Raw genomic sequence first — 17,320 nt, forward strand, 5'->3', positions numbered from 1 at the left:
TGGTGGGAATTGAAAGTATAACATTCACTATGGAAATCAATTTAGCAGTACTTTAAGAAAAATGTGTAATTATGTTAATGATACAACAATTGCAATTCTGAAGATTTGTCCTAAAAAAATTGTTATATTCACACAAACCCTAGACATGAATGATCAAGTTTGTTTGTAAGAGCCCCAAAGTAAAACTTTCCTACATAGTCTTTAAAATAGCTGAACAAGTGTGTAACATCCTTCCATTCCATGGACTATTGCTCAGCAATAAAAGGAATAAACTATTGATAAATATAACCAAATATAGTATAATTATTTTGATCAGGGGGGGGGGAAGGACAAGTGAAAAACATTGAGTGGCAAATAAACTTCCAAAAGTTTACATACAATCTCATCTTCTTTACATTATCCCTAAAATGATTTTTTTAAAAAATATAGAACTGAAGAACAGATAACTATTTTTTCAAGGGTTAATGAAGAATTGGGTGTGTGTTAACAGGGCAACCTAAGATTCTTAGAATCGTTCTCCAAAATTAACTAACACTACAAATATACTGATTGTGGTCTAATAATATATTTTTATAAGATGTCAATAGCAAGAAAAACTGGATAATGGAGATGTGATATCCTTCTGTACCATTTGTTGTATTGCTTGTGAATCTACAATTTCCTCAAAATGAACATTTCATTTGAAAACAAATAGCAATTTTGAATCATAACTAAGATGCATTGCCTGGCTGTTGATATCACAAAACCCCGATCTTGTCAGTTTGATGTTTGGGTTGCCAAGACCTAACTAGCTAGAATGATCAACTTTAGCTTAGCTTGTTTTTGACTCAGGCCTGACCTATCTTTGAACACTATCTTCAGAAAATTTGCAATTATAAATTTTTTTATCTATTCTTTTTGAGATGCAAATCTTTTGAAAAGCCCCTGTCCAGTTTTACAGTCTAGGAACATCCTTTTCAAGAACCTAGAGCTACATCTTTGACATTTAATCTTCATGGAACATAGAACCTTAGTACCATTATCTCCCAGTTTTTGTAAGAGCACTATCCTAAAAATCTTCTCTGGGCCCTGTCTCCAAGGAAAAAATAACCTCCTGTCAGGAAAATATGAGAAAGTTGAATTTTAGTTCAAGTAGAAAAACATAGACAGTCTGTAACTTCTCATCTCAGTTCTAAAAAAAAAAAAAAAAAAAAACTCTCCAGCCCTTATTTCAATGGAGTTGAGCTCAAGCTATGGCTTCTCTTCCCCCATTGCAGCAGTGTTGAATAAAATCACCCTTGCCTGTTTGTTAATCAGTGCAATATTTGTTTGGAACATATAAATAGACATTGTTCATTGGCCATATGAAGATAATCACTAGCATGAGATAAGAAAATGGAAAGAACACACATGTGTGCACAAACACAACATCTAAAAGTCAACAAATATTTACAAAATGAATGTTTTACAAAAGCCTGACAGTAGTGTTGGTATTGTTTGTTTGCTTTTAGTGGATTATTGAGGAATGAGATTAATCAAACTATGTAATGTGCATTCACATAGATGTCACAATAAAACCTCATATTATGTATACATGTAATGCACAAATAAAAATCATTAAAAAAAAGAAAGCTAGAAAGTGATAGGGTTTAGGTTGGCCTCTAACTTCTTATCTACTTATAAAAATATAAATTAAAGGCAAGAACAAACAAAAATATATTTTCAAAATCTAAGTATGTAGAAATGTTACATGGTCATGGATTAGGAATCTTCCATTATGAGCTTAAAGTAAGAAATTTTGTATGTAAATTACTGAAATTTTTTTTAATTTTAAAAAGAGAAAAAAACAAATCAGTACACCAAGTAATGAAATTGCAATGCAGATGATTAGAGGGACAGACTGAGCAAAGCAGAAGTAGAACAGAATAATAAGCATGATTTGAAATCGATAAGGACTAAAGCCTCTTATGTGCTTTATAACATACTCAGTGCTACTCTAGAAATAAATAGAGAGAATAAAACCATTTTATAAATATGTAGAACAATTTTTTGTCAGTTGAGGATATCCTTTGACATCTCTCCAGTAGTTTTTGAATTGTGACTTTGAATACAGAGTTAGGAAATTAATTGACATTTTATTGCTCAGTGTTTTCACAACCATAATAATACAAAAATTTATTGAGTTTGAATTTTGAGTCAATTTTTAGACCAAGGAAAGATTTTTTATGCTTAAAGAATAAAATTCCAAGAGCTGTGAAAATTAAAAACAAACTATAACTAATATAAATAAAATGAAGAGAAAATTTGGTGAGGAAAAGGGATAATTAATATAATAATATAAAGTATGAAAATAAAATTAAAGAATAACAACAAAGAATTGAAATTTATAGTTTATATTAAAGACAATTGATTAAAAAATATAACCAGTGGAGTAAAACAACTGTCAAACCAAGACATGAAGAAAAGGATTTGAGTGAGTGAAAGATGCATAGATATCATGGAACTAGTAAGAGTTATCAACTTTTGGTAAATTAAGAAAATAACATATGATATTATCTGTTGTTCTGGAGGCAAAATAGTTAACAAGCAATTAAAAAAATTTCTTTGGACATTAATCCTGGAAATGAGAGAGTGGTATGACATTCTTGATTTTCTTTATAAAAACTTCAAAACCATCTGATTTTTTTAAAAAAATAACATATGCATATACTACTTAACAAAAAAAAGATATTCCAAAAATAAGAATCTATTTGCTTAACACTGATAGTATTTTATGATACATAATGTATATTAGAAAGGAAGAGATTTGCCAAACTAGAACCACATGTATAAACATTTTTTCAAATGTTTTTAAATGTGTGAAATTATGTCATCTTTCCTTGCTTTATACTGCTGAGATTGCAAGTATCACCCACCCAAGGTGGTTTGTTTCCTCCTGGTTCCTTGGCTAACAGCTGCATCTATTAACAAGCACACATAATGTGAATTACTGTAAATAAAATAATTGGCCTTCAATTAGACTATATTTCCACCAAGCCGAATGTTCCCTGATTAGATCTTTATGGTCTAAAATCCCATACTACCAACTCAAGTATGCCCTTAATTTAATTAATTATATTTTTACTTAGAAAAAAATTGTAAAATAATATGATATCATAAAAACAGCAACAAAAAAAGAATTGCATTTCACCGGGAATAAATAGTCAAGACTAGGATGTATGTAAAGTAAAATAATACTCATTTATAATACTTAAGTCAAGAATCATAAATGTGTCTGGCTTTACTTTTTAAAACAAAGTCACCATCAATATTTAAGCATGCATGCTTGTGAAATAAATCATCCATTATTCTATTTTTAGGTTTAAATGCCCTAGTTCTTTCATAATAGATTATAAGTAACTGGAGTTTTATTTATTTTCCCAGGGGAGAGTGGCTGGTACTTTCATTCTATCCCAGAAATCCTTAGTTACATACTCTGAAATAAATATTTAGATTTTCTTTCAGTTTATTTACACTGTCTCCATATTTATCTCTGATGTCATTTATTTTCATAGCTTGACATCACATATTTTTCAAAATAATTTATTACAAATTAAAAGAAATAATTTTCCTTCCTAGGTGTGATTAATTTTTATATCTTGTTTTGCAATACAGAGAATAAATAAGAATAATAATAATTGATTGTTTATCTTGTTTTAAATCAATAGAAATTGTCATTCCAGATAAAGATATCTTTACTTATTTTTATTTCAAAAGTCAAAATACAATGATCAAGAAAATAAAGGTTGTGAAATATTTTCTTTTATAAATTTAGAAATGTAATATGTGACAGAATCCAATGTATTCTTGTTATAAAAAGTATGCACAAAGCATAATAATTTTGTTCAAGTAGTTAAATTTGATACCCCACAATGATCAGGATTAAATAATTAGTGAGAAATTAGATATTTCATTTTCCAAAAGGATAATTATTTATAGATTTATTTTGCAGTTAATATATATGTATAATGTAGCTCAAATATGTTCTTAAATTATGTACTCATTATGTTGAAGCAATATTTAATTTCATTACCATGTTTATAAATTTGTTATTGAGTGACTTCTTTCATACCAAAAAAATTAAAAAGTCACACATTTCTATATATTAGTTTTCAATTATTTTTAAAAATTAATTCATTCATCAAATGTGAATAACAAATCATGACTTCAAAAATTTAAAAAAATGAGAAAGTTTGTTATAGTTCATGAACTGGTGCTGATGATATATTTAAAATTATTCTCAATTTTCCTAATATTGCTTCTGGATATTATTTATTAGCTCATTCCTTTTAAGTATAAGGTCAGATTTTCACAAATACAATAGATGTGAACTTAAAATTGCATAATATATATTCTTATTTTATTAGTGTACTTCTTTTATGAAATTCAATAAATCCAAATATCAAAATTGTACAAATATTCAAAAGGTCAACAATGGAAGTAATAGTATTTAACTTACTGAATATTAAATACTCTGAAATCACATTCTTATTCAACTTACTCAAGCTGTCTGAAATTATAGCTTTACAAATTTTTAATTTAAATCTAGGTTACAAAAGTACCACTCATTTTTTTTCTATTTATTTCTGTTAGGTCTTTTTTGATGTCTCTTTTAAAACGTGACAATTCACTTTCATTTTCTAGATATGTTATTTTTTATCCCATGCAACAGTTTTGTTGAAAAACCTACATCCTTTTTTTCCATGTACTGTTCATTTTCTGGATTTAGTTGATCTCTTTCTTTTGTGTGTTAACCTTTCTTCAACCTGTAAATGTACTGTAAATTAAGCATCTTACCTAGATTCATCTTTAATTTTATTTGAACATGTGTGTCCAAAATTGTTAGAACAGAATAAGTAGATAGGTTATAAGAAAAGTATATATATGGAAAAATGCTTTGTGCTGATCATGCACAAAAGAAAACATACTATAAAAGTTTTCCTCCGATTTGCCTTAATCACTTAATAATTTATATCAAAAAATAAACAAAATGTAATTCATAACTTAGAGATCTTCTCAATCGCTTTTAAAATATACATTACAGTATATTATTTCATACTGATATTGCAGTTTACTCAATCAGAACCCTAATGTTGGATTTTTTGATTGAGTCCAGTTTAATACTAGTACAAATAATGTTACATTGAAGAATATTTGACCCATCTCATGTAAAATAAATTCCAGCCCACTTTTGAGATTTTGGTATAAACTGCTAGAAGTTGGATTGCTGGGGTAAAGGCTAAATGCATATGTTATATTGCTAGATGTTCCCAAATATACCTCCACAGGAGTTGCCACACTTTATTTTCATAGTAAGGTATTATAAGAATTCCGCTTTCGATCTTAGTTTCATCAATAGCATATGGTATCAAATTGTTCATATTTTTCCAATCTTGAAAGTAAGGAAATGTTTTTAGTCTTGATTTCCACTTTATTATTATAATGTTTGTAATACAATGGAAATCAAAATATTTTCAAACAAACATCTATCTCATATATGAAATACTCATTTTTTTAATCTGAGACCTTGGGAAGTATCCTATGTTTATGACATTGATAAATATTTAGTCGTAACCAATTTGTTTAATGTTAAACAATCTATTTAACTTCTTGTAGCATTTTAATAAGACTGCAAGGAGAAAAAAACAGAAGGAAAGAAGAGAAAGAAGGAAAAGAGAAAGGAAGGAAAGATAAAGAAAAAAGAAAAAGTGAGGGAGGGAGAGAAAGAGAACAGAAGACAAAAAGGGGGATGCAGAAAGGAAACTTAGTTGGGTCAAAGAAAGGCAATGAAATGAGAGAAAAAAAAATGGAAAGGAACTGATTAAGTGAAGGTATTTGCCTGGACTTGAGTTTTATAACTTGGCTGCTATGTTAAAAACCACTAACTTTGTGTTTTTTTCTCATATTCACATTTCTTAAAGATGGTGCTTCCAAATGAAATCTTTTGATGTTCTACAAGATTTCTGTAATAAACCAGACACAAGTATTCCCTGATGTAGAGTGATGTCTCTTGTTAATGCATACCGTGTCCATTTTATGCTGGGTAAGAACTACAGATTAATAATTTATCCTTTCATTTTATTATCACTTTTAACAAAATACCAAAAGGGGCATTACACAAACAGTAATAAGAAGTGAAGCCTGTGCTAGCTGTCTGATCAAACATGTTTGTTGCAACCTGTCTAGGAATATCAAAACAATTAATGAGACCTGAAATTCAATCTCAGCTAGCATTCATATTCAAAGATTTGAATGCAGATAGGATCAGAGACCAAATATTGTATTTTGATTTGTTTTGAAATGGCCATCTGCCCATATCAAAAGCTACTGCAATAGTTTGGCAGGAAGCTTAAAGAATGAATAACTAAGAGACATTCCAGTGTTGCTTAGAAAGCACAGAAAGGAATTTTCACAGAATGTGGTACTTCACCACGTTGCCATCCAAAAGTGTTTATGATTTCTAAATTGTCAAAATTTTCAGGTATCATAAGAAACTTTTAACGGATCTTTTAAACATATATTTCAAGCTTACCATATGAGGGCTCACCATCCTTAAAATATAGTAGAAAATTGCGTGATGTAATAATTATGATGTTGCATGCACAGTTTGTATCTTGACATATTTTTAGTGCTGCCTTTGAGTAAAAGTGGCTACAAAGCAATCAAGAGCTTTATTAATACTTTCCATACATATTTGTGAACTGGTTGATTGTCTAATTTTTAAAGGTTTAAAACAGATTAATGCCACCAAGACCTACTTTAGTTGTGGGAGTTCACGTGGAATAACATTTACCTTCACCCCTCTACCTTTACCCTAAATTTCCATCTTTCCCCTCCTTCCGGGATATGAAGGACATTGAAGTTTCTTTTCTTAGAATAGTGGCTGTTGAAGTTGAAGATCATCGATGATGGTTCTTGGCCAGCCAGTTATGGGAAGTGGACTGTGGTGAGAGATGGACAGCAGGAAGAGCTCCCTTGACACCAACAGCTTAGGAAGAGTCTGCAATACAGAGTAGACCAAATACAATCCTTTTGTCAAGACTTTCCCTGAAGCAAAGAAAAACACTGATATAAAATACGAACTTGGAGACAAACAGCAATATGGGTATTCTTAAAGGAAATGGTTTATTCCTGGAACCAGTACCTTGTGCTCATCTCCCAACCTCTACCCTCAGTGGGAAGAACCTTTTTCACTTTTCTGCTTACAAGGCTCTGAAAAATACTCTGGTCTGAGAAAGCACTGTTGAACCTTCAACCTCAGTTCCTACACTCATGGGAACAATTTCCAACCTATTCTGACAATTTGCATTTTACGTGTGCTCTGATCCCATAGCAGTTGATGCAGCCTCAGGACATCTGTTCATATTATCAGTCTGCACATGAATCAAAAAGGAATGCATAAATTTCTCAACCTGTGCTTGTCAGATAGGGCACCACCAGGCCAGGGGTTCAGATAGCAGGAGGGTTCAACTGGCTGGCAACATCCACTGAGCAGCAGGCACCTTCACCCAAAACAGTCTCAGGCTTTCCTCAGAATTCTCTTAAGAGCCTGACATGGCCACACACATTCCTGACACTCAATAACCTACTTCAGCCTAAGCCTACCCTAAAGGTTCATAGATACCCTGTCACCACCTTCAGTAAACTGAGGCTTTTCTTCAAAGATACACTGATTTATTTGTTGTTGCAACCAGTACTAATGTAACCTATGTGATAAAAAATGAGTGTCATGGGTTAAAGGAAAAATATAAAGGATATTAACTTAAATTATAATAGGAAGAGGACTACATGTTCTGGTATTTATAAAAAAAAAACAGCCCCGCCTCTTTCCCTTCATCCACAATAATAATTTAGTTCTGAGTTGTGTTTATGCACCACTGATGAAATTTGGAAACAAAATTCTTATTAATCATTAGTAGTCCACAATTAGATTTTATTTCCTTAGATTTCTTATTTCTTAGATAACTTTGACAAGTGAAAATATATAAACATCTTTGATCTTAACATTAGTGACATCAAAACACACTTTTAATTCAGTTCTTGAAGCTTTGGTAGGTTTCACATAGTATTTGAGCTCTTAAGCATAGAATTAATATATAGTGAGGATGACATTTTATATGAAATGGAAATTTCACTGTTTTGCCCATTAAAACATGTTTATCTTGAGTATACATATTTGTATTTTGTGATGTTAAATCTGAAGCAATTACTTTTTCCTTCTGACAAAGAAAGTGTTAACAAAACATTTTCTGCAAAATAAAAGCAATATGCAAAAAAGTAGAACAAAACAAAATACTGTGTTAAAAAGTCCAGTGAGAAATCTGGCATTAGCAAATAGTAAATCAATCATAATACAGCAAAATATATCAATGTTTATATATATATGGAGAGAGAGAGAGAGATTATTCCTTATTCTAGAATAGAAAAATATATTTTAGAATGTAAGTGAAATTCAATTACAAATATTTTTAAAAGTTAATAAATTATTTAAATTACCTTTCTTTATTAAATGCTTATTCGAGTTGTCAAAGACATTGAACATATTAAAACTTGGTGTATTTTTAAATTCATTAAGTTTTAGAAAAATTTAGGTTTACAAAAATTGGCAGAAAGTACAGGGAATGTCTAATTATCCCTTATATTAGGTCATTAGTATTTTTTTTTGACTGGAACATGAAATTTTCTGATTTAGTAAACTTCCTATTTTAATCTACCCACAGATGACACTATCACAGTAATTTCATTGAATTAAAAGTCTTACCTACCAAATATTTTTTGTTATAATCTATAGTTGAAATATTTATAAACACATCCATCTGTTGGTAAACATCTCTGGCTCCAAAAGGAAATTAAAGTCCGCAGTGTCTTGGGATCTGTTCTCACTAGGCACCCTCTTAGAGACCCCACTAGAACTCACAGAGCTGATGCATTTTCTGAGTCAGTGAGTCTGGTAGGTCAGGAGAGTTTCATTTCCAAGATGACCCCAAATGATGCTGACACTGCGAGTCCCAGGGCCAACAGTATTCTATCAGTGCATTAAAACAAAACAAAACAAAACAAAACAAAACAAAAAAAAAAAACTTAAATGACAATATAATTGCCATGATGCATTTAGCTCCAGCCAGTATATTTATATCAGTTTTGTGTTTCTAATATATTATTTGGTTCATTTTTCTCATGGTCTATTTTTTAATATTTATCTTAGTTTTAGGTGGACACAATGTCTTTATTTTTATGTGGTGCTGAGGATTGAACCCAGTGCTTCACAGTGCTAGGCAAACACTGTACCACTGAGCCATAACCCCAGTCCCTCATGGTCTATTTCTTTTGAGGATTCATATCACTTAATTATTGATTATAATTTTATTGGGATTTCTAGAGAAAAAAATAAGCCTATTAATTCATTGATTAATTTAGTACCAGGGTTGAACCTAATGGCCTTTAACCATGGAGCAATATCCCCAGTCCTTTTTTAAAATTTATTTTTAAATATTGAGACGGGGTCTCACTATGTTGCTTAAGGTCTTTCTAAATTGCTGAAGCGGGCCTTGAACTTGTGATGCTCCCAAGTCACTGGTATCAGAGGCATGCACCATCATACCAAGCTAGATGTAGATATTTTAATTTTATACATTATATATATCCTGATATATACAATGATCACTTCAGGTGCCACTGCATCCAGCTTAGACCTTTTGAGTAACCATATCTTTGTACTTTTTAAAATATTTGAAACTATAAATATAATTTTAGTTTAAAAAAATAAAAATAGGAGGATAAAGCACTGATAAATAGTTATATTTAGAGTTTGATTATAAGAAAAAACTGACCAAAAGAAGTAATAAGAAAAATAGGAGGATAATTTTAAAGTTTGCAATGTAATCAAAATCAAGAGAAGAAAGAAGCAATGGAAAATTGAGATAAGAGTGGGAGATGTGTTAATTTGGCCCCTGTTTGCACATATTGTTATGACAAGAAGATACAATTTTAAAAGTAATTTATAAGTTGGCCTATGTGCCATATTCTTCCATGGGTTAAAAAAAATTCCTGTCTTCATGGAGTATAAGGGCAAAAATTATCTGAAAAAAAATATCTCCAAGTTCTCAATGGGAGGACTGGAGTACACATCCACTGTGAACAGGGGCTTCTCATCTACAAAGAGAAGCCTAACCTCTCTTGTGGGAAATGTGATTTTATTTCCTGATAAAACATAAAATGAAAATCCCAGTGGGTCCCACAATGTCTCTGGAGCCTAGAAAATTAGTTTGCCTACCTAATTTCTGTAAGTAGCTATTTTTTTGTTTTTAATTTATTTATTCTAATTTGTTATACATGACAGCACAATGCATTTAAATTTATAGTACACATATATAGCACAATTTTTTATGTCTCTCGTTGTTCACAAAGTATAATCACACCATTCATTTCTTCATACATGTTCTTAGAATAATTATGCTCATCTCATTTCACCATCTTTCCTACCCCCATTACCCTCCTTTTCCCTCCCTCCATTTGCCCTATCTAAAGTTTCTCCATTCCTTCCATGCTTGCCCCCCAACCCAAATCCCTATTATGAATAAGCACTCTCATATCAGAGAAAACATTCAGCATTTGGTTTTGTGAACTGTGCTGCAATAAACATTGATGTGGCTGAGTCACTGTAGTATGCTGTTTTTGAGTCCTTTGGAAATAAGCTGAGGAGTGGGTGATTCCATTCCAAATTTTCCAAGGAATCTCCATACTGCTTTCCATATTTTTTGCACCAATTTACAGTCCCACCGGCAACATATGAATGTGCCTTTTCCCCCACATCCTCCCAAGACTTATTGTTGTTTGTATTCTTAATAGCTGCCATCTTGACTGGATTGAGATAAAATCTTACAGTCGTTTTTATTAGAATTTCTCTAATTGGTAGAGATGTTGAGCATTTTTTCATATATAATTTGTTGATTAATTGTATGTTGGCTTCTGAGAAGTGTCAGCTCAGTTCCTTGACCCATTTACTGATTGGGTTGTTTGTTTTTTTGGTGTTAAGTTTTGAGTTAATTATATATCCTAGAGATTAGTGCTCTATCTGATGTGCATGTGGTAAAAAGTTGCTCCCATTCTATAGGCTCTCTGTTTACCTCACTGATTGTTTCTTTTGCAGAGAAGAAGTTTTTGAGTTTGAATCCATTCCATTTATTGATTATTGATTTTATTGTTTGCACTAGTGGAGTCTTGTTAAGGAAGTCAGAGCCTAATCCAATGTGATAAAGATTTGGGCCTACTTTTTCTTCTATTAGGCACAGGGTCTTGAGGTCTAATTCTCAGGTCCTTGATCCACTTTGAGTTGGGTTTTGTGCATGGTGAGAGATAGAAAATTAATTTCATTTGCTGCATATAGCTTTCTAGTTTTCCCAGCACCATTTGTTGAAGAGGCTATCTTTTGTCTAATTGCTCTGGCTAGTGTTTCAAGAACTATGTTAAATAGAAGTGGTAAAAGACAGCATCCCTGTCTTGTTCCAGTTTTTAGAGGGAATGATTTTAATGATTTATGTGAGTTTGTCTCTGTGTCCTCTATTCTGTGCCGTTAGTCTACAAGTCTATTTTGATGCCAATACCATGCCTTTTGTCACTATTGCTCTGTAGTATAGTTTAAGTTCTGGTATAGTGAGGCCACCTGCTTCACTCTTCTCGCTAAGGATTGCTTTCAGTATTCTGGGTCTCTTATTTTTTCAGATGAATTTCTTGACTGCTTTTTGTATTTCTATGAGGAATTTCATTGGAATTTTGATTGGAATTGCAATAAATCTGTATAGTGTTTTGTAGCATGGTCATATTGACAATATTAATTCTGCCTATTCAAGAACATGGGGGATCTTTTCATCTTATAAGGTCTTCTTTAATTTCTTTCTCTAATGTTCTGTAGTTTTCATTGTAGAGGTTTTTCATCTCTTTTGTTAGGTTGATTCAAAAATATTTTTTTTCCTGAGGCTGTGCTAAAAGAGGTAATTTTCTTCTTTTCCCTTTCTGAGGATTTGCCTTTGTTTTATGGATGTTGATTTTGTATCCTGCTATTTTGCTAATTCATTTACTGGTTATAGAAGTTTACTATGGAATTTTTTGGGTCTTCTAGGCATGGAATTTTATCATTGGCAAATAGTGCTAATTTGAATTTTTATTTCCCTACCCATATCCCTTTAATTTATTTCATCTCTTTAATTACTCTGCCCATGTTTCAAGAACTATGTTAAATAGAAGTGGTGTTCTGTTCCATTGGTCTACAATTCTATTTTGGTGGGCAAAAAGAGGGCATCCCTGTCTTGTTTCAGTTTTTAGAGGGAATGCTTTCAATATTTCTCTATTTAGAATGATATGGGCCTGGGGCTTAGCATAGATAGTTTATACAATGTTGAGGTATGTTTCTGTTATCCCTAGTTTTTCTAGAGTTTTGAACATGTGTAGGCACTGTAGTTTGTTAAATGGTTTTTTTTTTTTTTTTTGGCACCTACTGAGATAATCATCTTGAAGTCTTTTGATGTGATAAATTACAATTATTGATTTCTGTATGTTGAACCAAACTTGCATCCCTGGGATGAACCTCATTGATGGTGGTGCACTATCTTTTTGATATGTTTTTGAATATGATTTGTCAGAATTTTATTAAGAATTTTTGCATATATGTTCATTTGATATATTAATCATTCTTTGATATGTCTTTGTCTGGTTTTGAAATCAGGATGAAATTGGCCTCATAGAATGAGTTTGGAAGTGTTTCCTCTTTTTCTATTTCATGAAATAATTTGAGGAGTATTTATATTAATTCTTCTTTGAAGGGCTTATAGAACTCAGCTGTGTATCCAGGTGGTCCTGGGCTTTCCTTGGTTGGTAGGCTGCTGATGGCATCTTCTATTTCATTGCTTGAAATTTATCTGTTTATCTCATGTATATCATCCTGGTTCATTCTGGGCTAATAATATGACTATAAAAATTTGTTGATGCCTTTGATATTTCCTGTTGTATTGAAATACAAATTTTCAAAATAATTTTTATTATCTTCTGTATTTCTGTGATGTCCATCATGATGTTTCCTTTTTCATTACAGATGTTAGTAATTTGAGTTTTCTCTCTCCTTGTCTTTGCTATTATGGCTAAGGGTTTATCACTTTTATTTATTTTTCAAAGAACCAACTTTTTGTTTGTTCATTTTTTTCAATTATTTCTCTCTTTTTTAAATTTCATTGATTTCAGCTCTGATTTTAGTTATTTCTTGTCATCTCCTTTTTTAGTATTGGTTTGTTCTTTTTCTAGGGGTTTGAGATATAATATTAGGTCATTTATTTGTTGACTTTTTCTTCTTTTAAGGAATGAAGTCCATTCAATGCACTTTCCTCTTAATATGTCTTCATAGTGGCCCAGAGATTTTGATATGTTGTATCTGTGTTCTCATTGACCTCTAAGAAGTTTTTAATCTCCTCTTTGATATCTTCTTCAATCCATTGTTCATACAATAGCATATTATTTAGTTTCCAGGTGTTGGAGAAGCTTCTACTTTTTAATTTTTAGCATTCATTTCTAATTTCATTTTATTATGATCTGATAGAATTCAGAGTAGTACTTCTACTTTTTTTGTATTTGCTTAGAGTTGCTTTGTAGCATAATATATGGTCTATTTTGGAGAAAGATCTGTGTGCTGCTGAGAATAAAGTGTATTCACTCATTGAAGGATGAAATATTCTGTATATGTCAGTTAAGTCTAAGTTGTTGATTATATTATTGAATTCTATAATTTCTTTGTTCAGCTTTTGTTTGGAAGATGTATCCAGTGGTGAAACAGGTGTGTTAAATTTATCCAGAATTATTGTAGTGTTATCTATTGACTCTTGAAATAGAGAAGAGTTTGTTTGATGAATGTAGATGCTTCATTGTTTGGGGCATATATATTTACAATTCTGATGTCTTGTTGATGTATGGTTCCCAAAAGCAGTATGAAATATTATTCTTTATCATTTTTGATTAACCTTGGCTTGAATTCTACTTTATTTGATATGAAGATGGAAATCCCTGCTTGTTTTCTGTAGTCCATGTGAGTGGTATGATTTTTTTTCAATCTTTCACCTTCAGTCTGTGAATGTCTTGTCCCATGAGATGAGTCTCTTGGAGCCATCATATTGTTGAGTCTTTTTTTGTTGTTGTTGTAGTTCTGTCAGCCTATGTCTTTTGATTGATGAGATTAGGCCATTAATATTCTGGGTTATTATTGAGACACGATTTTTATTCCCAATATTTTTGGTTTATATTTGATATTTACCTTTACTTGGTTTCTTTTGTGATTGGTTTTTCCTTTAGTGTAACACCTCCTGATTTTCTTTTTTTTTTAATTTCTTCCTCATAGAATATTTTGCTGAGGATGTTCTGTAGTGCAGGCTTTCTAGATGTAAATTCTTTTAACTTCTGTTTATCATGGAAGGTTTTTATGTTAGCATCAAATCTAATGCTTAATTTTGTCAAATATAATATTATTGGTTGGCATCCATTTTCTTTCAGCGCTTGGTATATGTTGTTCCAGGATTTTCTAGTTTTCAGGGTCTGGGTTGAAAAATCTGCAGAGATCATAATTGGAGATCTCCCTATATGTACTCTAATTCCACTCTCTTTCAACCTTTAAAATTCTCTTCTTGTTCTGTTTGCTAGGCATTTTCATTATAATGTGCCTTGGTGTAAATCTGTTGTAATTTTGATGTGCTATCCTATAAGCCTCTTGTATTTGATTTTCCAATTCATTCTTCATGTTTTGGATATTTTCTGATATTATTTCATTGAAGAGATTGTTTATTCCTTTGGTTTGAATCTCTGCATACCGCTATCCCAATAAATTTTAGATTTGCTCTTTTGATGCTATCTCATATTTTTTGGATGTTCTGCTCATTATTGCTTCCCATCTTCACTGTGTGGTCAACTTTATTTTCAAGGTTGTATATTTTGTCTTCATTATCTGACATTCTGTCTTCCAAGTGAGCTAGTCTCTTGTTGGTACTTTCTATTGAGTTTTTAATATAGTTTATTGTTTCTTTCATTTCAAGGATTTATGATTTTGTTTACAGAATTTCTCTTTCTTAACATAGTATTTTGCTACTTGAATTTGCTTCCTATCTCTTTCTTGGTGTGATCAGTGTTGCCTGCATTTATTCCCTTATCTTTGTTGTTGTAATCAATGGTTGCCTGTATTCCCTCTCTTATCTCTTTGTTGGAGTGATCAATTTTTTGCTTATATTTGCTCACTTAGATTGCTCTTTAATTCATGGATCATTTTAATTGTTGTCACAAGGGGGCAAAATTGCAATGTATGCAGCCCAGGAGAGAAATAAAGAATGTCCACGTGTTTTTGTCCCTTTCAATGCTTTATTTACTCAAATTACTCAATACAGTTTCACTCTATAGATTCTTAATCAAGAAAACGAAAATTCTTAATGCTAGGCACTGTGATAGACATAATCAATTCACAGCAAGCAATTCTAGGTTAATTCTAAGCACTGCAAAACACACTTAAGCATGACAGGCTAATTATAGACATTCCCTCTGCAGGCTAAGTTCAAAAGTCTTAAGCCTTAGGCTTTATGTCCAGCAGATGCACACTCACGTAGACCACAGTGACCAGGTCTGGAACCAAGGCAGGCTTTTCCTGGCATGGAGTGGACGACTGGTTTAGGAGAGGGTCATATGGAGAAGTTTCGGCACTCACCAGGGTCCAGATGAGGTGGTAGAGTGGTGAGGATCACACAGGGGATCAGGAATGATGATAAGTAATGGGATGTCAGGTCCTCATCAGGCTCTCCAGCTGGAGTGCATCCTTGTTTCCACTGGGTGAATACTTGTTCATTTGCTCTATTATTTATACTAAACTTTGGGGCTTTTGATCCCCATTTCAATTCTTATCAGCTACCACCAGATTTCTCAGTGACATCATTGACCCTCAGGTTAGAAACATTTGGTCTGGTGGTCTCCACCTGATCTTCTTGCCTTTCCCTCTTATCAGATGAGGATAGCTTGCCAGGGGCTTCACTGGGTTTATCAGGGTGAGGGGAAGTAACTTATTTGAGGTCATACTGGAGGGCTCTGTGGGAGTGCCTGGTGAGACTGCAGGTTTCAAACTGGAGTTTTTAAAATGGAATTGCTTAGGCTCAGGCCTAAGACCATCCTAACAATTATGTACATTATAATCTCCTTCTCTGACATTTCCTCAAATGTGCTGTCCATGAAATCTGTTATTGTAGTGTTTTGGTTTGTTTTGAGCATTTTCCTCCCTTGATTTTTTTATGTTGTCTATTGTCTTTCTTTCTTGATATGCAAATCTGAGGTATTACACTTTCTATCCTATAATCTCACAGTGCACCTGCAGATTACCTGCACCTCATCTTGGTGTTGGGCTTCTAGACCGCGGCTGGTGTACCTTGATAAATGCTAGTGCAACTAAATGTGGTGGAGGCAATAGCAGAGATAACTGAAAATAGCGTCCCAAGATGTATGCAACCACTTCCTGAGATGGGGCTGAAAGGGTGGGCTGTCTGTTCGAAGATCAGCAGCCTCCAGGCCATATCTGTTGTCCCAAGGTGGAGGCTTTGTAAGTACCTATTTTAATCAGCTTTTTCACTGCTGTGAAAAAAATATCTGACAAGAAATGTTTATTTGGTAACTCCAAGTTCCAGAAGTCTCAATCCATGGACAGCAGGCTCCATTCTCTTGTGTTCAATATGAGGCAAAACATTATGGCCAAAGAGTGTGGTGGAGGAAAGTGGTTTACATGATAATCAGAAAGCAGAGAGACTAAGCTCAGCTCACCAAATATATCCCCTAAAGTCATGCCCCCAATGACCTACCTCTTTCAGCCACACCTTACCCACCCTCAGTTATCATTCAGTTTATCCCTATCAGGGGATTTATTACAGAATGGGTTAAGAATCTCACAACCCAATCACTTTACTTCCAACTAGCTTTCATTGTTTCACACAAGAGGTTTTGGCAGTACAACTCGCATCCAAACCATAACAGTAGCTGACACTCCAAAGTCATACATTATATTTTGTGGAACCAAACAGTGCTCTACCATTGAGATGAATCCCCAACCCTTTTTGTTTTGAGACTGAGTCTTCCTGAATTTCCTAGGCTGTCATCATACATGTGATCCCCTTGCCTCAGCCTCCAGAAAGACTGGGAAAACAGATTTATGTTCCATGCCCAGATGGCTTTTAGGTTTTAACTAAGAGAAGAAAAAAAGAAAACAGAAAAATGTCTTGCTAGTAGATTTCAGACTAACCTTATG

This window comes from Spermophilus citellus, assembly GCF_964194105.1.
Source record: "Spermophilus citellus genome assembly, chromosome: 1".
NCBI lineage: Eukaryota > Metazoa > Chordata > Mammalia > Rodentia > Sciuridae > Spermophilus > Spermophilus citellus.